The sequence below is a fragment of the Anabrus simplex genome, chromosome 4 (genome assembly GCF_040414725.1).
Source record: "Anabrus simplex isolate iqAnaSimp1 chromosome 4, ASM4041472v1, whole genome shotgun sequence".
In the NCBI taxonomy this organism is placed as follows: Eukaryota; Metazoa; Arthropoda; class Insecta; order Orthoptera; family Tettigoniidae; genus Anabrus; species Anabrus simplex.
In genome coordinates this window covers 199,044,943-199,067,160 of record NC_090268.1, presented here as the reverse complement: position 1 = coordinate 199,067,160, position 22,218 = coordinate 199,044,943, and the positions used below count along the sequence as shown (strand labels likewise).

Genomic DNA, 22,218 nt, shown 5'->3' with positions numbered 1-22,218 from the left:
TACCGCTCGCCCGCACTATGAGGGGAGCAGAGGTGTTGAAGCACGCCGCGCCCGCGGTGAACATATACAGGCTGCGGGCAAGTAGCAGGTCGTGCGCCGCACATCAGCCTTGGCCGGGAGGAGAGCTCCGGCTCGCCGTGCACACGTCGTCCTCGCTGGGGCCGAGGGGGCCCGTCCTCAGCTCCAGTTGCTGCACGGCGCCGCGCGGCTGCGGGGGCACTGAAACATTAAAGCTTGGCGGCAAAATTGTGTTGGACCATCATCTTTTCTGAGGGTACAGGCTTGTGGAGAGGTTGAGGGGCCAGCGGCGTGCAAATATCCATGGCATAAGTTATGCCACTGTGTGTATTGAAGCAGGAGACGGGAGCGTGGTAATGGCCGAGGTAAGGACAGGATGGCAGTTTAACAATCGGGGAGGTTTACAAGAAATGCTTACATATAAAATACAATAGAAGGAGCAGAATGCCTTAAGAGTGGAACTCAAAAAAAATATATAACCTTCATATTCCTATCAAATTATATGAAGCAAGTTGACACAAAATTTACACCGGTTTCACCTGGGACAGGTGAACCCTAAATATCCTCTCGGTGGCTGGATTGCTTAATAACAACGTAACCGGGGTGAGGAAATCGAGAATTATACAAGGCCCATGAAATCTGGGGGCAAGCTTGCCCGCGGGAACAAAATTTTTGACCATAACCTGGTCACCTACCTTCAAAGGGGTGGGTCTCCGTCCACGATCATACCTTTCCCTAACCTTTTCATGAGACACTTTAAGATTGGCTTTAGCCTTCTTCCAAAGATCTTTAATGTTATCCGGATCTATTGTCTCGGGTAGAATGTCATTCAGAGACCAGAGGTTAGAGAGCGGCGAGTTGGGAACAAACTTGAACATCAAAGAAGCTGGAGTAAACTTGTGAGATTCATGAACCGCCGAATTCAAAGCAAAAGCTATCCAATGCAGGGACGTGTCCCACCTGGAATGATCTTCATGATGATAGGCAATAAGTGCTGACCTGAGATTACGGTTAACCCTTTCAGCCAGAGATGGTTGAGGGTAATAAGCAGAAGTAGTTACATGAGAGATTGATAAGTCAAAACAGAATTTACGAAATAAATTAGATGTAAAAGCCTTAGCATTATCAGATACAATATATTGACACGGACCAAAAGAAGCAAAAATAGAATTTAAGCAGGTAATGGTAGACTGAGCGGTAGCCAGCTTAGTCGGAAATAACCAAGAAAATCTGGTAAAACCATCTACGCACACAAAGGTGAACTTGTTAGCATTACCCTTTGACTGGGGGAAGGGTCCTACATAATCGATATACAGACGTTCCATGGGGCGCGACGCTTGATGCGAAGACAAAAGGCCTACCTTGGTGGACATGGTGGGTTTACTGAGCAAACAAGATTTACAAGCTTTTACAAGTTCCCGGATTGCACCGTCCATACCTTTCCAGATGAACATTTCACGAATCTTCTCACGAGTTTTAAAGATACCCAGATGTCCTCCTAGTGGGGTCTCATGATAATACTTGAAGATCATAGGTACAAGAACAGCTGGAACGACAACTTTCATCATCCTATCATGCCTCGATGGGCAACATAGAACACCATTCCTCAGAACATAAGGGACAACATGTTCCCCAGAAGAAAGGGTTTCCATTATCGGAGCCAGCGTCGGATCTTCACGTTGGTATTTCTCAATATCCCTAAAAAGCATGGGAGCATCTGTTAAGATGGCATTAACACCAGATAGTATGGACTCGGGAGGTGATGAACTGTCGACCGGTTCGTGGGTCTCGACGTCGTTATGAAACATACGGCTGAGTCCATCAGCAACAACATTTTCGGTACCTCTGATATGTCTAACATCAAACTGGAAGGCGGAAATACGAATAGCCCAGCGGGCTATACGACCAGTACGACGCGGCCTACCTAAGACCCAGCTTAATGCTTGATTATCTGTCTCCAGGTCGAATTTGACGTGTTCCAGATAGAGACGGAACTTTTCTAAGGCGAATAAGACTGCCAAACCTTCGAGCTCATAGATGGAATACTTGGCTTCTTGAGCCGACAAGGTCCTAGAGGCATAGGCGATAGGTCGCCTCCCTAGTTCAGTCTCTTGAAGAAGGACTGCAGCTACTGCTGACGACGACGCGTCGGTTTGGACGATGAATTTCTTCGAGAAATCAGGCATAGCATGTACAGGTGCATTACAGAGAGTTAATTTCAGATCTTCAAAAGCGGCTTGTTGAGAAGGTCCCCACTCGAATTTGATGCCTTTCCTACGAAGAAGGTTTAAGGGCGCCGCTCTATTAGCAAAGTTAGGAATGAACTTCCTGAAGAAATTCACCATACCAATGAACCTGGCGATACCTTTGATGTCCTTGGGAGGTTTTAAATCACGGATGGCCTGTGTTCTAGAATGATCGACTGCTACACCATCGGGTGACACAATATGCCCTAGGAATGACATAGAGGGCTTAGCAAAGGCAACCTTGGACAACTTAACAGTTAACCCAGCCTTACGAAGGCGATCGAGAACTTCTCGCAAATGATCTAGATGTTCTTCAAAAGTCTCTGAAAATACGACGACATCATCTAAGTAGTGATATAAGTACTCGAATTTGATGTCGGAGAAGACCCTATCTAGTAGCCTAGTGAGCACAGCTGCCCCCGTGGGGAGCCCGAAAGGCACGCGGTTGTATTCGTATTAATTCCAGTCCGTGGCAAACGCTGTAAGGTGTTTAGACTCTTCGGCAAGGGGAATTTGATTATAGGCCTGATTCAAGTCTAAGATAGTGAAGAACTTGGCCTTACGAAACCATGAAAAGCAAGAATGAAGGTCAGGAAGGGGCACAGATTGCAACACCACCTTCCGATTGAGAGCCCTGTAATCAATGACAGGCCTGAAGCCTCCTTGGGGTTTCGGGACTAGAAAAATAGGCGATGAATACGCCGACTTAGAGGGCCTAATAATACCATCCTTCAACATCTGATCGATAATTTCTTTCAGAGCCTTCATTTTAGGTGGAGATAGCCTATAAGGTGGAAAACGGACAGGAATCGAATCCGTGACCTCAATTTTGTATTCAATAAGGTCAGTAACACCAAGAGTATCAGAGAACACCTCTGGAAATGACTGACATAATTTACGAATACTATCAGCCTGCTCCTCAGGTAGATGTCTAAGGTCTAACAACATCTCGTCCTGGGTAGGCGAAATAGATGAACATGACACAGAATTACACTTTAATAGTGGTATTTTACAACTAGAAGCAAATTTGAATGTGCACGACCTAGACTGGAGATCGAGCACAAGACCAGTGTGAGAAAAAAAGTCCGCTCCCAGTATGATGGGGCAAGACAGGTGCTTAGCCACAAACAATTTAATTTTCCAAGTAAACTTAAAAATACGAATCTTGACCAGTAAGGAACCTAGAATTTCTAATGGAGATGAATTAGCCGAAACGTATTGAAGAGAAGATGAGACGTAGTCAGGTAGTTTACAAACAGCTTTCAATTTAGAATACCATTCAGCCGAAATAATCGAACAAACACTGCCTGAATCTAAGAGAGCTGTTATAGGCTCGTTATTTAACTCAATCTTAAGAAAAGGAACAGGTGCGGGGGTATCCGCCGCAATCCTAAGGCACTCTTTGGGGCATTCAAAAGATGTATTCGAAGACTTATCGTTCCCTGAATTCTCGACCTTTTTGCCAGGGGCTGAGCCTTGGGATGCAGAATTAGTTGACTCAGCCGCAGCCACTAGTCACTTTTGATTGTTGTTGAAAGTTACACCAGAAGTTGAGCAGGAGGGGGTGCTATTCGAATTGGGACAATTCTTGGCGATATGTGAGAAAGCCCCACATTTAAAACAGCCTTGTGATGAACCAGCTTCATTATTTGCCCTACTAGTTTTGATCAGAGGACACTTATTGCGCAGATGGTCAGGCGACCCGCAAGCATAACATTTACGGGGGGTGACTGATCGGCGAGGTGGAGGCCGAGTATTACTAATGGAAGGCGGGGGTTCTTTCGCGACACGCAAAGAATCGGCGTATCTAACTCCTTCCGCTGAGACGGCCAATGCTTCAAGTTCCGAGAAAGTTTGCGGGCACGCCGCGAAACACAAATATGACCTATAGGGAGGTGAAATTCCCTCTGCAATAGCCTGTACAATCTGATCTTCAGGAAAATGAAGGGCAAACACCCTAGTATAAAACTTAATGTCCTGTATGAAATCAGCCAAGTTTTCATCCAAGCGCTGTACACGATAATAGTACTTCTGAATAAGGGAGGACCTGGCCCTAGCAGGGATGAAGTTAGCTAGCAAATGGGCATGGAAATCCTCAATAGATGATTGCTCGGCAATGGCTCTTACGATTTTATCAGAGAGAATACCAATAGCATACGGATAGATAATTTGCAGGATTTGACATGGAGAAAGAGAAAAAACAAGGGCATGATCCTGAAATTCCACTAGAAATCTTAAAAATGAAATTACGTCACTGGTGGTATTAACGGAAAACTTAGATATACCTCTGAGCAACATTGCCAATGGATGAGGCAAGCTACTAAACCCGGGTGACATAGTAGGTAAAGGTTTCAATGGTAAGGAAGTTAATTCAGAACGGATGTTACTCAATGATGCACGACGTTCGGATTCGTTGTCCAATGGGGCAGGGATAGTTTGAGCAGCAACGGTTATTCTATTAACTTCTCCCTTGGGAGGCGCTTCCTCACTACCTGCATTTACTATGGTGGGTTGATCAGATTTGGGAGGAACTTCCCCAGTTAACAATTGAGTGACCTTACTAGATAATTCGGAAATATTTTCCAGGAGCGTACTAGCTTCCTTCCTCTGAACATCATTCAGTTTTAGAGACAACAGATCGTTAACCCTATTCGAAAAATGATATAGTCTGCCTTGCACACGCTTAATTTGATTAGGAGACGGATCATTTTCATCAAAAAAACTAACTACAGAAGCTAGCCCAGTAATATTCTCCGTGATCGTGGAAAGAGAGTCGTCAATTTCTTTCTCTCCCAAATTGGGGATAGAAATGGGCAAATCAAGGGACTCTCTAAGTTTGTTAGTGTCTATTGCAACCGTGCCTCCAGATTGCACGTTTCTGATAGTTAATTCATAGATCAACTCCTCCTTACGCAAATAGTTAAGAAGGAGAACATCGCGAGGGTTGGGCATGATGACAGACCAATTTTGAAAAACTCAAAAAATTCCAGCAACTGGGAAAATAGTTAGAGTTCGGAACAAACAATATTTAGCCGTCAAAAGGGGCTAAATTGAGACCCATTCAACCACGCTCTGCTACCACTTGTTACGGACTTTTCCGTGGTAGGTAGAGGTGAAAGAAGGTGCGGGTGTGAATGGGTTTCAAGCTACGAAATTATAGTGCAATGTAAAATTATTTTAAAAGTTAACAAGGTTATATTTTCTTTTCGGAAACAAAGAAATAACAAGCATGGCAGGTACAAAGTAGCAATTCAAAAGGGGTTAGTTACAATATTTACAGAATTTGGGCTTCGCGCCCTGACTTCACAATGCTTGGGCAATCAGCTCAGTTTTACCTCAAACACAAGTTTTAACAGAGGGGGAGAAAACCCCATTCATACCTAGGAGCCCTTGCTCCAAATTACACTGAAAAACCTCCATGAGGCATACAACCCAGAATTTTCAAAAGAGCCACTCGCTCTCAAAATTTAAGCCTCTCCCAGGCCACACCAAACTCCACCTTCAAGTTGTCCTCAACGGACATAAACACAGGGGTAAAATACCCAATCTACTGAGGTCTATTAAAAGAAAAGCAGGTTAATTAAATGACCTCTAAAATAACAATTTGAGAGGAGGCGAACTTGCACTCCTAATACACTTTGATTAAGACCTACTTGGCACTAGGCCGTTAATACAAGGGCTAATCCTATGCTAAAGAGGTGACTTAAGAAAAGAACAATTTGTTTTACATTAACGAAAAATAGGTTGAGAAAATAAGTTCACCTCAAGACAATGTGAGTGGGAGCTCGAGAGGGTTAGCACTCTCTATCCCAATATGTCGTTTTAAAAGAGAATATATGAAAGGAGTAGTTACATTTTAGGAAAAGGTTACATGGCTGAACGCTTAGAACCCGCCCCGAAAGTTAAACTGCTGAGCTAGCAAGGAAAGAAGTTATTAATCGGCCATTACCTTGTGTTGAACGGCTGGAGAAGAAAGAGGCGCTTCCCGCCCCCTGCTATGTACTTAACACACTGAAAGATGGAACAGAAGTGGCCTAGAGACCCAAAAATCAGCAGTTTAAATACTCTCGCGGAAGTTTCTAGGCGTTAGGGGAAAGAAAACACCCTCCCACAAACTCTTTATTGGATACGACCCCGCAACAGATTAAAGTTGGGGGAAGATACATCTGATTGGATAGAAATTAATTTAAGAAATTCGGGATTGGTTAGGTTCAACACAAGGGGAAGAAAGGGGTAAATATTGCCAACTTAAACAATGATAGAAAGAAATTTAACAAAGAACAAACTCTTGAAATTAAATTTTCTCCAAAAAAATAGTTCTTTGACTCCGCACTAGGTTGCACTATTGTAGATCTTCAGTAGTGTCCTCTAGAAGAGAAAGTTCACACTTCTTACTTCAAGCGAAACAAAAACACATCAAAAATGACACAGTTCAAAAACTCAAAATTTTCCACGTGGTGACATCTTCTGAGACGGTAGAAAATTAATACTGTCAATAAAGTTCAGACTTCCTCCAGCAGAGGAGTTTCAACAGAACAGGCGCACATTTTAAATTAGCGGAGTGGAGGTGTACCGCCCGGTACATTAATATAGTTATATACTTATCAGATTATAAGCGTATTACGTTCTTTCTTTCTTTCTTTCTTCTTTCTTAATCCGTTTACCCTGCAGAGTTGGTTTTTCTCTCGGACCCAGCGAGGGATCCCACCTCTACAGCCTCAAGGGCAGTGTCCTGGAGCGTGATATTTTGGGTCGAGAACACTACTGGGGAGGAGGACCAGTACTTCGCCCAGGCGGCCTCACCTGCTAAGCTGAACAGGGGCCTTGTGGGGGTGGAGGGGGATGGAAGAGGGAAGAATGCAGCCAATGCCTTAAGTTAGCTACCATCCTGGCATTTGCCTGGAGGAGAAGTGGGAAACCATAGAAAACCACTTCGAGGATGGTTGCGGTCTACTCAGTTGACCTGCTGAGGCTGAGTTGACCCCGTTCCAGCCCTTGTACCACTTTTCAAATTTCGTGGCAGAGCAGCGAAACGAACCCGGGCCTCCGGGGGTGGCAGCTAATCACACTACTGTTATGAGGGTCATTCACAAAAATACATTCTCATTTTGAACATTATTTGTTGCACTGGTTACCATGCTTCTAGTACCACTACTCGCCTCAAGATTGGTTTTCCCCCAGACTCAGCGAGGGATCCCACTTCTACCGCCTCTAGGGCAGTGTCCTGGAAGGTGAGACACTTGGTCGGGAATACAACTGGTTAGGAAGACCAGTATTCGCCCAGGTGGCCTGACCTAAAATGCTGAACAGGGGCGTTGTTGGGGATGAACTGAACTGAATTAAACTGAATTGAATTGAATTGAATTGAATTTATTGATAATTTACATGCGACTGAGGCTGAAAAGCCTCTTCATGTAGCGTCTTCATATAATACAACACATGTTTATGAACACACTATCTACACTTTTATAATGCTAAAATTAAACATTAAAATTAAAAGGTAAAATAGAGATATCAAATTCAGTAGAATTAAAACATTATGTATATAGGTAAGGAAGTAAAATATTAAGCCTATTTTAGACTACAAGAATATAAAGAATATAAAGGTACAACAGAGAAACAATTTCCTAAAACATACATATTTCTGATTGTTAGACACAAGCCCCTTGCGAACTCCTCCAAGAAGATGGATGTTAAGGACTGCTTTAGTTGAGTACTGTTAGTGTTATTTGTGAAACAGTGAAGACTAAAGACGTTAAAGATACTTGTTGCAGTGAAAACAAAGGATTTGTTAAATTTTGTGGTACGATGGAGTGGTATTTCGAGGGTGGTTTTTGTAAACATATTATCTCTGTTATGTACTGACTTCATAGGCTTAAATGCATTATTAAAGTAGGATGGGGTCTTCAGTTTGGCAATTTTGTGCGTAGAAACAGCTACTCAAATTTCCCTACGTTCATGGAGTTTCAACCATTACAGTTGTATGTAATAGGGTGTTATGTGTTGATTACGCCTGGCATTCCTCACGTCACGAACACATGCGCTTTTTACCCTTTGTAGTTTTATGTTCAAAGTTTCAGATAAGTCGTTGTATACGACTGAACCATAGTCAATGATTCGGAATATAAGACTTTGAACAAGTAGTTTTCACATGAAAGGTGGTGTACATGACGTTTCAAAATATGCATGGATGACACAACTTTTCGGATCACATTTGACGTATGATGAGACATGGATAAAGTTCTGTCGAAAATTAGACCTAGATTGTCAACGGTGTCACTATAATGGATATCCAGAATTGTTATTGCTGGGAGGGAAGATTGGAAGGTAGAGATAAGGAAGAGAGAAGGAAGCGGCCGTCGTCTGAAGTTAGGCAGGCCTATTATTCTGGCATTTGCTTAGAGAAGAAGTGGGAAAATGCGGAAATCAGCTCATGAATGGCTGAGATGAGAATCGAACCCCCTCTACTCAGTCGATCTCCCGAGGCTGAGTGGACCCCGTTCCAGATCTCGTACCATTTTTCAAATTTCGTGCCAGAGCTCGGAATCGAAGCCCGGCCTCGGTGATGGCAGCTAATGACCCTAACCACTACACCATACAAGCGGACTATGAAAATTACCACTACAGTCAATTGCAGTCGATATGGCTTTCAGAAAATGGGTCAGCTGCAACCAGCAGCAGTAGTGTTGAAGTAAATGGCGTGTAGGTAGTTGCAGCTCCCACGGAGCTAACAGTGACCTCATTTAGAACTAGTTCGCAGTTTCCTTATGAGGAGGTTCACAGTACAATTTTATTGTACCAATTCAGGTCGGTTTTCTCTCTCCATCTTTCCATCTAATCCCCTTGCTGTTTCTTTCTCAAGTGCTGTACATAGATAATGATCGAGCAGGTAACTCAGTGCCTGTAGAAATGGGCACAACAGTGCAAGGCCATCAAACTAGCGTCACTCTGATACAAGCATTAAAGGGGAAGCTACACTAACTTAAATTTAGTAAAATTCAATTTTTTATTTCTCAACAACTACGAATGATACTTGAAGAAAATGTTGCATGATTTGCGTACCTCTGTAAATTATCGCAACAGCAAATTTAAAATGGAAAATGGGAGACTCAAGAATTAGAAAATCTACATACCTTGGTTAATGGGTACAGCCCAGCGGTCAGGACAAAGAAGAGCATAATAATAATAATAATAATAATAATAATAATAATAATAATAATAATAATAATAATAATAATAATAATAATTGTACCGGGAGGTACCCCTCTACGCCGCACTTGCGCCTTAAAGAACTCCTCTACAGGAGAAACCGTGAACTTGAAACTGGACCAACTTATAAATTTTCACTGAAGATGGCACCACTAAAATTTGTTATTGTGAACTGTGCGAATTTCTATTTGTTTTTGTTTTCCATTCATTAAGAAGCTTGAACATTCTCTCATAGATGCCACTACTAACAAACTTTGATCATGCACCCTGGTGCGAAGTGAAGGAACCCTTTTAAAGAAATTTTGTATTCATAAGTTTTCTCCTTACAAAATTTTGTTCATTCATCTTTTGGTTGGCAATATTTATCTTTTCTTCCCGCCAGTTTTGGATTTATCCAATCAAGAATTTCTGTAATTAATTTTCAACCAAACCCATATTTCTTCTTCGATGTTGAGTGTAACTTTTGATTTTAATCAATAAAACTCTGTGGGTGTGTCTTGATTATTCATGAAAGGTCTCGAACTTTCCCCGAGGGATTATAAACTGCGGATTTTCACGTCTCCTGGCCATCTGATCAACATCTAACTAAGTGTGCGTGTCACGCAGGGGGCGGGAGGCGCCTCTTTCTTCACGCAGCAGTTCTACAGCAAGGTAATGGGCGTTAAACATCTTTATTTCTTGCTAGCGCTGCAGTTTAACCCGAGGGAAAGGTTCGAAAACTTAACTATGTAACAAACATTCTAAAATGTAAATCTCATTTCGGCTCATGTAAAATTTTATAAATCTTTAATTGTAATCGGGGATAGAGAGTGATATACCCTCTCGAGCTCCCCTTCATCTTGGTTTGAGGTACCGCATTTGTGTCTGCAATGTATTAAAGTTATCTCCATCCGCGCTACCTCAGTGGATTGGGATTAGCCCCTGTTTCATTGGCCAAGTGCCCTTTAGATCTGTAAATTTTTCGTGGAACTCAATCTCCGACTCCATTCCTGTTGTACTCGGGCCGATTTTATTGAACCTGTTCTTTTTTACTAAGGCCCCATAGGTTGGGTACTAGATACCCCTGTGTAATAAGAGGGTTATTTGTAAGTAGTGCCTTGTAAGGACAGTGATTATTAGATTTTCACATTGTGTTGCCTTGAGTAGGCTGGGAACACTGAGAGCACGTCAGCTCTTTTCTAGTATTATAAGAATGCCTCTGAGAGGCTTGATATTGAAAATTGGGAGCAAGTGCTCCATGTATTAGGGGTTTTCTGCCCTTTGAAAAAGTTTGTGCTTTGGTAAAGTTGAGCTAAGAGCTCAAAAAGTGTAAAACTAGGGGCTTGTAGCCCAAAAGTGTTAAAGTTCTGAAGTCTTGGATCTTTCTAAGTCTTGTTTCTAAATTGCTGTGCCATTGTCATTTCACTAAGTTGTTTAAAGTTTGTTGTTTCAAGAAAATATAACCTTTGTTAAAATTTTAAATTAACTTTGACTTTGTAGTTAGACCCATTCATCCCGACACCTTCTTTCACCTCTGCTGATCCACGGGTAACCCCGTAACAATAATAATAATAATAATAATAATAATAATAATAATAATAATAATAATAATAATTTTGTTGTTGTTTGAGTCATCATTCCATACAGTGGTTTGATGAAGTTTTCCATGCCATCCTATCCTGTGTTAAAATTTTCATTCCTACGAAGCTACTGCATCCTACATCTGCCCTAATCTGCTTGTCATGTTCATACCTTGGCCTCCCACCTAACGTTCATTACGCCTACAGTTCCCTCAAAAACCAACTGAACAAGTCTTGGGTGTCTTAAGATGTGTCCTATCATTCTTTCTCTATTCTTCTCGTCAAATTTAGCCAAATCGATCTCCTCTCACCAATTCGCTTCAGTATCTCTTCATTCGTGATTCGATCTATCCATTTCACCTTCAGCATTCTTCTGTAATACCACATTTCAAAAGCTTATATTCTGTTTCTTTCTAACGTAGTTATCGTCCCTATTTCACTTCCACACAATGCCATGCTCCAGACGAAAGTCTTCAGAATCATCTTTCTAATTCCTATATCAATATTCGAAGTGAGTTTTCTTAAGAAACTCTTCTTTGCTTGTGCTAGTCTGCATTTTATGTCCTCCTTACTTCTACCATCGTTATTTTATTATCAAAATAACAATATTCATCTACTTCCTTTAAGACTTCATTTCCTATTTTAATATTACGTGCATCACCTGACCTTGTTCGACTGCACTCCATTGGCTTTGTTTTGGACATTTTTTTATTATCTTGTATTCTTTACCCAGGACTCCGTCCACACCATTCAGTAATTTCTCCAAATCTTCTGTAGTCTGAGATAAAATAACAATATTATCGGCAAATCCCAAGGTTTGGATTTCCTCTCTTTGGATTGTGATTCCCTTTCCAAATTTGCCTTTGATTTCCTTTACTGCCTGTTCTATATAACCATTGAAAAGGAGGAGAGACCAAACTGCAGCCTTGCCTCACTCCTTTCCGGATGGCTGCTTCTTTTTCAAAGCCCTCGATTCTTATCACTGCAGAATGACTTTTATACAGATTATAGATAGGTCTTCGTTCTCGGTATCTGATCACGGTCACATTCGGAGTCACAAATAGCTTCGTCCAGTCAACATTATCGAATGTCTTTTCTAAATCTATGAAAGCCATGTACGTGGGCTTGTCCTCTTCAATTCGATTCTCTAAGATAAAACGTAAAGTCAGGATTGTTCCACATGTTCCTACAGCTATTCTGAAGCCAAACTGATCTTCTCCCAACTCAGTTTCAGCTAGTCTTTCCATTCTTCTGAAAATAATACGTGTAAAAATTTCGCAGGCATGAGATACTAAGGTAATGGTACGATAGTTTACTCACTTGTTAGCACCGGCTTTCTTGGGGATAGGTATAACTACATTATGTCGAAAATCGGATGGAACTTCACCTGTCTCATTCATCTTACACATTAAATGGAATTCTTCGTCATGTTGGTTTCTGTTATGGCAGTCAGTAATTCAGACGGAATATAATCAATTCCGGGTGCCTTGCTCCTATTTAGGTCTCTTACAGCCCTGTCGAATTCTGACCTCAAAATTGTATCTCCAATTTCATCAGCATCAACAGCGTCTTCTTCTTCCAGAATCATGTAATCTACATCTTTAGCTTAATAGAACTGTTGGATACATACACTTAGATTTCCTTTCTCCAAAGGTTTCCTTAATTGTCCTGTATGCAGTATCTACCTTTCCTATGACCATACAACCTTCAACATCCTTGCACTTCTCCTTCAGCCATTCTTCCTATCCACTTCATTCTTTAACAGCCTGTATTCTTTTCTGCCCTCTTTATTTCTTGCATTCTTGTACTTTCGTCTTTCCTCATTCAGGCCTAGTATTTCCTGAGTTATCCATTGATTCTTATTTGACCTTTCCTTCCTTCATAACATTTCTTCAGAAGCCCTACTGCCCTCATTCTTCATGACTGTCCATTCTTCATCTATTGTGTTTCCTTCAGCCTTTGCATTTAGTCTTTGTGCAAATGTTACTTGAAACAATCCTTCACACTCGTTTCTTTCAACTTCTCTAGGTCCCATCTCCTTGAATTCCTTCCTTTCTTCAGTTTCTTCTTCAGATGACATTCCGTGACCAACAAGTTGTGGCCAGAGTTCACGCCTGCTCCTGGGAAAGTTTTGCAATTCAACACCTGGTTTCTGAATCTCTGCCTAGTCATAATGAAGTCTATTTGATGCCCACTATTTTCCTTCGGCATACTTCTATTGCCCTCCTTTCTTTGACTGCTAAGTACCAAGTCCGATAGGCGTGAATCTATACTGGAATGATGATGTGTTGAGTGACTCTATTCTGAGATTCCTATTTAATAATTTATCAAGCAGTTTGAATTTTCGCCCCCAGAACGCCTTTTAAGCCTGAGTTAATCTTCTCTTTAGTTCTTTGTGTTCTTGAGATCAGTTGGTGGTATGTTACGGACTACTTTCTGAAGATAATGTCTGAAGTAGTATTTTGCCTTTCTTTATAGCCCAGCGACTCAAACTTGTTAGAACTTCGGATCCCCCTCTCGTCAGTATATTACGGACCCCTTCAAAGTGGTCAAGGCGGGGAGGGGGTGGAGGTGGTTGTTAAGATTGTAAGGGGAATGTAAACTGACGGCTGTTTCGTCTTAACGCTAATCAGAAAGGAAAACAGAATAGGTGCGACCCTTTGAAGAATGAAGTCATCAGCAGAACGCAGTGAAAGGTTCGAAAATGAAATATTCCCCAGGGCTCGCAAGCCTAAGGCGCTTTTGTCTCCAGCGATTAACTAGCTACTTACTTCTGTTGTAGCTATACTTTGCTGCACTCGAATGTTTAGTAACATACATACACGCTTTGAAAATTGAACAGCTTTATTTAAGGCTGTATAATGTGTGCCGTCTGTCTCGGTGGTGTAGTGGTTAGTGTGATTAGCTGCCACCCAGGGACGAGCCGTAAGGGGAGACAGGGTAGACAGCGTGTATCCTTAACATTTTGTGAAAAAAATATTGTCCTATTAATTCAATTAATTTTTAGGTCATTAATTATTTCCACATTCGTGACGTTATTGTATCCCCTCTTTACCTATTTTCGGCTCACTTCGGCAATGCTAGGGCTCGGGTCAGTTACACAAAGCACGTAGGCGGAAGTAGAAAACAGTCGATTGGAGCCCTGCAAACGGAGCAGACGTGTATGCGGAGTGCTGAGTGTTGTGGCGTAAGCGAAATGGAAATAAGCTCAGAACTCTACCGAGCGGTCATCGGCCGATGGAACAATCGCATAAAATATCAGGTATGTGGGTTAAAATGTGATATAAAATACTCTGGAATCGTGCTAGCAGCGATAGTGATTGCTGTACTATTAGTAATTGGAGGAGTGGAAAACAATACTGGGCCATTGAATTGGGAAGATATAGAAAAGATTAAGGACGTGATAACAGAGGTCAGCCAAACAGACACAACGAGGGAGCTCATCATGGCACAGAACAAGGATATTCAGGATATGAAAGATAGCTTAAGGGGTGACATGGTAGATATAAAAGAATCTCTGGATAAATACCAGGAAGAAATGGAAATCGCAAAGGAACATCGATTGGTGATGGAGCAGTGTACACGGGAGCTGGAGACGCAGGTCCGGAGATCAGTGTTTGCCCAACGTAGCAGCTGCCTGGTTATACCACAGTCTGTGGTTATACTGTACATGTGATTAAGGAGAACAGAAGCGAGGACAAAGGAAATTACGCGGAATCCGATGTGGACGACGTGCAGAGAATTGGAAGGACCCAAGGAAACAGGCCGATTAAAGTACAATTGGTATCCGGGATGAAAACCTACCAAATCCTTCGGAATGCCAGGAATTTAAAAGGGACGGAAGTTTGGGTCCGGAGAGACCTGGGAGTTGAGGAAAGGAAGGAGATAAGAGTTCTTCGATTTCATACAGGGAGAGCAAGAAGAGAGGGCCTTACAGCGGAAGTAGACGCTGTCCGTTCTGTGTACTTTCCCTTTGATTTTCTAAGCTTTCAGATACAGCAACACTAACGCTATCTGTAGGTGCTGACCGTGCAACTATGACTTAACTAGAGCGTGAGTTCTCCGCACAGTAGACAGACTCATCAGCGTCTCGTCTTGCTCTCATTGGCTAGTATTTTGATCTCACTTATAAAGGTGCTCTTATTGGCTACCGTCTCCGACATGCGTTTAATGTAATTAATTTGAATTTACTTTATTATAAGACACGTCTAAAAACAAAACAACAATATTAAAAATACGAAGTATAGCAAACCTACACCTAATAAATTAATGACCGGGCGAGATGGTCGTGCGCGTAGAGGCGCGCGGCTGTGAGTTTGCATCCGGGAGATCGTGGGTTCGAGCCCCACTGTCAGGCCTTTCCTAGCCCATCGTCGCCATAAGACCTAGCTGTGTCGGTGCAACGTAAAGCAACTAGCAAATAAATAAATAAATAAATAAATAAATAAATAAATAAATGACAGCGTCAAGTACATGCATTTTATTACCCGCCAATATTAGTTACGGTATTATAACCCCAACAAGTATTGGCTTTCATTCAACGAACTCCAGAGTATGCATACGGAAATAACAAAATTGCTTAACTTGATGCTGTATATTCCGTTAAAGTCCGTTTCTAGTGAACGCGCTATGAGTGCCTTCAAACGAATTAAAACGTATTTAAGGAATTCGATGACCAAACAGAGACTGCCTAACTTGGGAGCTCTAGCTATAGAGAAGCAACTGCTGTGGAATCTTAGCAAGACACCTGACTTCAAGGTGAGAGTTACAGATATATTTGCTGAAATGAAAGGCAGGCGGATTGAACTCATTTACAAGAATATTGTTTAAGGTGACTTGTACGAAAAACTATTATTTTCTTATTTCTCTCATTAAATGTACGTAACAATGAAATATATTGCTATTTTTTATGTAAAAGAAAGTTTTTTTATAATACAACTCCCGCTGCCTATATTTTAAAATTAAGCAACTGCGCGTAGGGTTATAGGTTGTTACAGGGTTTGTCTTAGTTTCAGAGATTAATATAATATTGAATACAGATCTGCATGCGTCGAAAACAAAAGTCCATATAATAATATGATTAAAATAGTTTAAATAAAAAGTCTCTGTCTACCGCCTTACTTAGTTCACCTTTCGCCACTGTTGCCACCCCAGGGAATCGCCTTTGATTCTCGGCTCTGCCACGAAATTTGAAAAGTGATACGAGAACTGGAACGGAGTGCACTCAGCTTCAAGAGGTCAACTGAGTAGTGGAGGTTCGATTCCCACCTCACTCATCTTCGAAGGGATTTTCATAGGTGTTCCAGTTCTTCTCCATGCACATGCCGGGATGGTACTTAACGTAAGGCCACGGCCGCTTGCCTATCCCTTCCCATCTTCCCATCCCCAACAAGGCACGTGTTCAGGATAGCAGATGAGACAGCCTGGGCGAGGTACTGGTCATATTGCCCAGTTGTATCCCCGACCAAATGTTTTACGCTCCCAAGGCGGTAGAGGCCCGGTCCCTCGCTGAGTCCGAGAAAAAAAGAAATAACCCTGGACGATAAACATATTAAATAAATAAATAAATAAATAAATAAATAAATAAATAAATAAATAAATAAATAAATAAATAAATAAATAAATAAATAAATAAATGTCCGCCTCTGTGGTGTAGTGGTTACTGTGCCTCGGGAGAACTGAGTAGAGGTGTGTTCGATTCCCACCTCAGCCATCCTTGAAGTGGTTTTCCGTGGTTTGCCACTTCTCCTCCAGGCAGATGCAAGCATGGTACCTACCTTAAGGCCACGGCCACTTCCTTCTCTCTTCCTTATCTACCCCTTCCAATCTTTCCATTCCCCACCGCAACGCCGCTGTTCAGCATAGCAGGTGAGGCCGCCCGGGCGAGGTACTGGTCACCCTCCTCGGTTGTATCACCCGACCCAGAGTCTGAAGCTCCAGGACACTGCCCTTGAGGCGGTTGAGGTGGGATCCCTCGCTGAGTCCGGGGGAAAAACCGACCCTGGAGGGTAAACAAATTAAGAAGAGTAAATAAATAAATAAATAAATAAATAAATAAATAAATAAATAAATTAATTAATTAATTAATTAATTAATTAATTAATTAATTAAATAATATGTGCCTTTGGCATTCGTTGAACAATGTTAGAAGGGGTCGTAACTTTTGATGTCATTTCTAAATATTTTCGTTTATACGTACCCTAACTACTTTTACGATACTCATAGATTTCAACGTCATCATCATCATCTGTTTACCCTCCAGGTTCGGTTTTTCCCTCGGACTTAGCGAGGGATCCAACCTCTACCGCCTCTAGGGCAGTGTCCTGGAGCTTCAGACTCTTGGTTGGGGGATACAACTGGGGAGTATGACCAGTACCTCGCCCAGGCGGCCTCACCTGCTATGCTGAACAGGGGCCTTGTGGAGGGATGGGAAGATTGGAAGGGATAGACAAGGAAGAGGGAAGGAAGCGGCCGTGGCCTTAAGTTAGGTACCATCCCGGCAGATTTCAACGTGCTAGACATTATTACCACAGAAGGTTTTCTCTCTTTTTTTTTTTGCGTGGTAATAAATCTACCGATACAACGCTGCTGTATATGAGCTATTCCAGATATCACTGTGCAGAGAGAGAATCGAACCCGCCATCTTGTGCCAAGAATCCTTGTGCTTTACCCTCTGAGGTACTCAGGTGCTGGTGCTGATTATTGTTCTAACAGGATGTACAGCTGGGCAACCATCCTCTGTTAACACTAATCGGAGAGAAACATTTGAAGGGGTCCGGCAATTCGAAAAATTAATGAACTTATCAGCCAAAGAAAGACAAGGGCCACGGAAGTCGAGTAAATGAAAGAGGCTATAGGCCGCAAATACCGTAATACCGTCGGAGTCGGAAAAGACCAAGACTTGGCCGAGGAATGTCAGATTAAAAAGATGAAAGAGAGGAGCCTGACACAAGTAAGTGGAGCCAATGTCAGGCCTCAGCTAAATTCCCCTCCGTCGTCAACCCACGCTCCCAAGTAAAGAGACCCTTGTGCGCCTTTTAGTCGTCTCTTACGACGTACAGGGGACACAGTGGAAGATATTCTACCGCCTCCGCCCATAGGACGATCTGAGGCACTCTTTCTTTCTTTCTTTCTTTCTTTCTTTCTTTCTTTCTTTCTTTCTTAATCTGTTTACCCTCCATGATTGGTTTTCCCTCGGACTCAGCGAGGGATCCCACCTCTAGCGCCTCGAGGGCAGTGTCCTAGAGCGTCAGACATCGGATCGAAGGATACAACTGGAGAAGAGGACCAGTACTTCGCCCAGGCGGCCTCACTTGCTCTGCTGAACAGGGGTCTTGTGGGGGATTGGAAGATTGGAAGGGATAGACAATGAAGGAGGAAGGAAACGGCCGTGACCTTAATTTATGTTTCATCGCGGCCCCGTTCCAGCCCTCGTACCTTTTTTCAAATTTCGTGGCAGAGCCGGGAATCGAACCCGGGCCTCCAAGGGTGGTGCTAATCATGTCTGAGGCACTCATCACGCCATATTATTACCCAGAATGAATCAGGGTGGCCTGAACAAACACAATAGTAACCGGAAAATCACTCCATTTCCCACCTTCAGAGCAAAGAATCGCCGTCAAAGGTCATGAGGGAAAATGAATATTTGTGAACGTACATCCGTTATGAGATGTCGTGATTGCTTCAACCTACAGTAATCACACTCCTGCATTGCGAGACAGTGATCCTAAATAAATAAAACGGATGTCAGGAGTGGGATTCGAACCCACGCCCACAGATGTGGACTGCGACCTGAACGCAGCGCCTTAGACCGCTCGGCCACCCTGACTCGTCGTTGTCAGCGATCCGTACGTGTTAATGTAATGGAATTCTTTGCAATGTTGTATTCCATACAAATGCTACCTAAAATAAGCCCATGCTCGACTCTTTTCAAATCATGGAGCTTAAGATATTTGGTCGGTGATACAATTGGGGAGGATGACCAGCACCTCGCCCAGGTGGCCTCACCTGCTGTGCTGAACAGGGGCTTTGTTGGGGGATGGAAAGATTGGAGAGGATAGACACTGAAGAGGGAAGGAAACGGCCGTGGCCTTACGTTAGGTGCCATCCCGGTATTTTCCTGGAGAAGAATTGGGAAACCACGGAAAACCACTTCGAGGATGGCTGAGGTGGGAATCGAATTCACCTGTACTCAGTTGACCTCCAAAGGCTGAGTGGACCCCGTTCCAGCCCTCGTACCGCTTTTCAAATTTTGTGACAGACCCGGGAATCGAATCCGGGCCTCTAAGGCACTCAGCACGCCATATTATTACCCAGAATGAATCAGGGTGGCTTGAACAAACACAAAAGTAACCGGAAAAATCACTCCATTTCCCACCTTCAGAGCAAAGAATCGCCGTCAAAGGTCATGAGAGAAAATTAATATTTGTGAACGTACATCCGTTATGAGATGTCGTGATTGCTTCAACCTTCAGTAATCACACTCCTGCAGTGCGAGACAGTGATCCTAAATAAATAGAACGGATGTCAGGAGTGGGATTCGAACCCACGCCCACGGATGTGGACTGCGACCTGAACGCAGCGCCTTAGACCGCTCGGCCATCCTGACACGTTGTCAGCGATCCGTACGTGTTAATGTAATGGAATTCTTTCCAGTGTTGTATTCCATACAAATGCTACCTAAAATAAGTAAAGCCCATGCTCAACTCTTTTCAAATCATGGAGCTTAAGATATTTGGTCGGTGATACAACTGGGGAGGATAACCAGCACCTCCCCCAGGTGGCCTCACCTGTTGTGCTGAACAGGGGCTTTGTGGGGGGATGGATAGATTGGAGAGGATAGACACGGAAGAGGGAAGGAAATGGCCGTGGCCTTACGTTAGGTGCCATCCCGGTATTTTCCTGGAGAAGAATTGGGAAACCACGGAAAACCACTTCGAGGATGGCTGAGGTGGGAATCGAACCCCCTTCTACTCCGCTGACTTCCCGAGGTTGAGTGGACCCCTTTTCAGTCTTCGTACCACTTTTCAAATTTTTTGGCAGAACCGGGAATTGAACGCGGATGTCCGGGGATGTAGTTAATCACACTAACCTCTACATCACAGAGGCGGACAAGCTGGAATTACGAGTTAAAATATATATTACAAAAATGAACGCAATACGGTAGCCTTTTTCAAGGCTCCTGGCGATAAAATCGAAGGCATGTTTCATGGGCCGCCTCTGTGGTGTAGTGGTTAGCGTGATTAGCTGCCACCCCCGGAGGCCCGGGTTCGATTCCCGGCTCTGCCACGAAATTTGAAAAGTGGTATGAGGGCTGGAACGGGGTCCACTCAGCCTCGGGAGGTCAACTGAGTAGCGGTGGGTTCGATTCCCACCTCAGCCATCCTGGAAGTGGTTTTCCGTGGTTTCCCACTTCTCCTCCAGGCGAATGCCGGAATGGTACCTAACATAAGGCCACGGCCGCTTCCTTCCCTCTTCCTTGCCTATCCCTTCCAATCTTCCCATCCCTCCACAAGGCCCCTGTTCAGCATAGCAGGTGAGGCCGCCTGGGCGAGGTACTGGTCATTCTCCCCAGTTGTATCCCCGACCACGAGTCTGAAGCTCCAGGACACTGCCCTTGAGGCGGTAGAGGTGGGATCCCTCGCTGAGTCCGAGGGAAAAGCCGAACCTGGAGGGTAAACAGATGATGATGATGATGATGTTTCATGACAAAGACAGAATTGTGTCTCATTTTTTAGGAAACATGCAAATGACATCCCTTTAGTCCAGAAGTCTCTCAGAGACAACTGGACCATGTGTGGCTGGGTTGGATCTGGTCCTGGGAAACCGCCGACCACTATGGCGATGTTATCTTCATCAGAACAGACATCAACGTCATGTCAGCTCCACCGACAGCCAACGTCGAGATCGTTCAGTGCCACATCATTGTAAATGCAGCCCCTACGCAGGGCCATCCACCAGAACATAAACTTTGTCTTTGGTAAATTTCAACTCCAGAAACATCGCTTGAGACTGCAAGAAAACTCTTCAGACCCTGAGAAACAGAATGAGGCAAATGTGAAGGTAACACTACAGTTAATGAGAAGGTATTTTTAATAAATCATAATCATAGGTTGGTTTTTTTAAGTTTTTGCAACCATGATCCAATACAGCCGTGCAACGGTGTCGGGCTCTGTTAATCTTACCAAAGTTTGCTCTCCTGCGTCGTCTTCCCCGGAGCATATGCCTTCACCCTTCCACGTCCGTTTACAGCGGCCAGGTGAAGTTGAGCAGTTGTGAGCAAGCGCTCGCGAAAGACAGTCGCCATGTTTTCCAAGCATGAACAGAGAAGCTATTTAAAAATCCAGTGTGCTAGATGTTGCACCAAGGACGCCAACGTGTGTTGGACATGTCTCGATCTGGTCGCCCACACTAAATGACGAACATATACCAGACTGTGTCCGCAGGAGTGGAGATGCATCGGATGGGATCTTAAAACATACCGCTCCTCCACGGCAGACCGTCAGTGTGGCTTCTTGCAAAACAATCTGCGAGCAGCTCTGAAAAGAAAACGGCGACACTTGATGGATAACCTACCCATCTTTCTACATGACAATGCTGTGGCGCACACAGCAGGTGTTGTGTCTGAATTGTTCAATCGCTAGGAGTGCTCCATCACTCCCATACTTTCCGGTCTTAATTGCCTGTGACTTCGATGTAATCCCTAATATCAAGCAGCCACGGCACGGGAAGCGCTTCCGTACAATTGAAGATGTTTTGCAGCCCACCGACCGCTCTCTTCGCACCATCGACAGACTATAATAATTTCGTGTGGCTATTTCTAGCCGAGTGCAGCCCTTGTAAGGCAGACCCTCCGATGAGGGTGGGCGGCATCTGCCATGTGTAGGCAACTGCGTGTTGTTGTGGTGGAGGATAGTGTTGTGTGTGGTATGTGAGTTGCAGGGATGTTGGGGACAGCACAAACACCCAGCCCCCGGACCATTGGAATTAACCAATGAAGGTTAAAATCCCCGACCCGGCCGGGAATCGAATCCGGGACCCTCTGAACCGAAGGTCAGTACGCTGACAATTCAGCCAACGAGTCGGACATCGACAGACTGAAGTTTACCAACGGGATCCAATGGCTTTCGCATCGCAAGAAACACGTTGTAGGTACACAACGCTGATGACTATGTCGAAGGCCTATG

At 43.5% G+C, this 22,218-nt stretch overlaps 2 non-coding genes across 2 annotated transcripts; both read right to left on the bottom strand.

Moving 5' to 3' along the window:
• Positions 1 to 18,776: 18,776 nt before the first annotated feature.
• Positions 18,777 to 18,860, bottom strand: TRNAL-CAG (transfer RNA leucine (anticodon CAG)). Its single transcript has one exon. It is a non-coding gene; the product is annotated as a tRNA-Leu (tRNA).
• A 696-nt stretch (positions 18,861 to 19,556) lies between these two features.
• TRNAL-CAG (transfer RNA leucine (anticodon CAG)) lies at positions 19,557 to 19,640 on the bottom strand. The gene has a single exon. It is a non-coding gene; the product is annotated as a tRNA-Leu (tRNA).
• Positions 19,641 to 22,218: the final 2,578 nt, after the last annotated feature.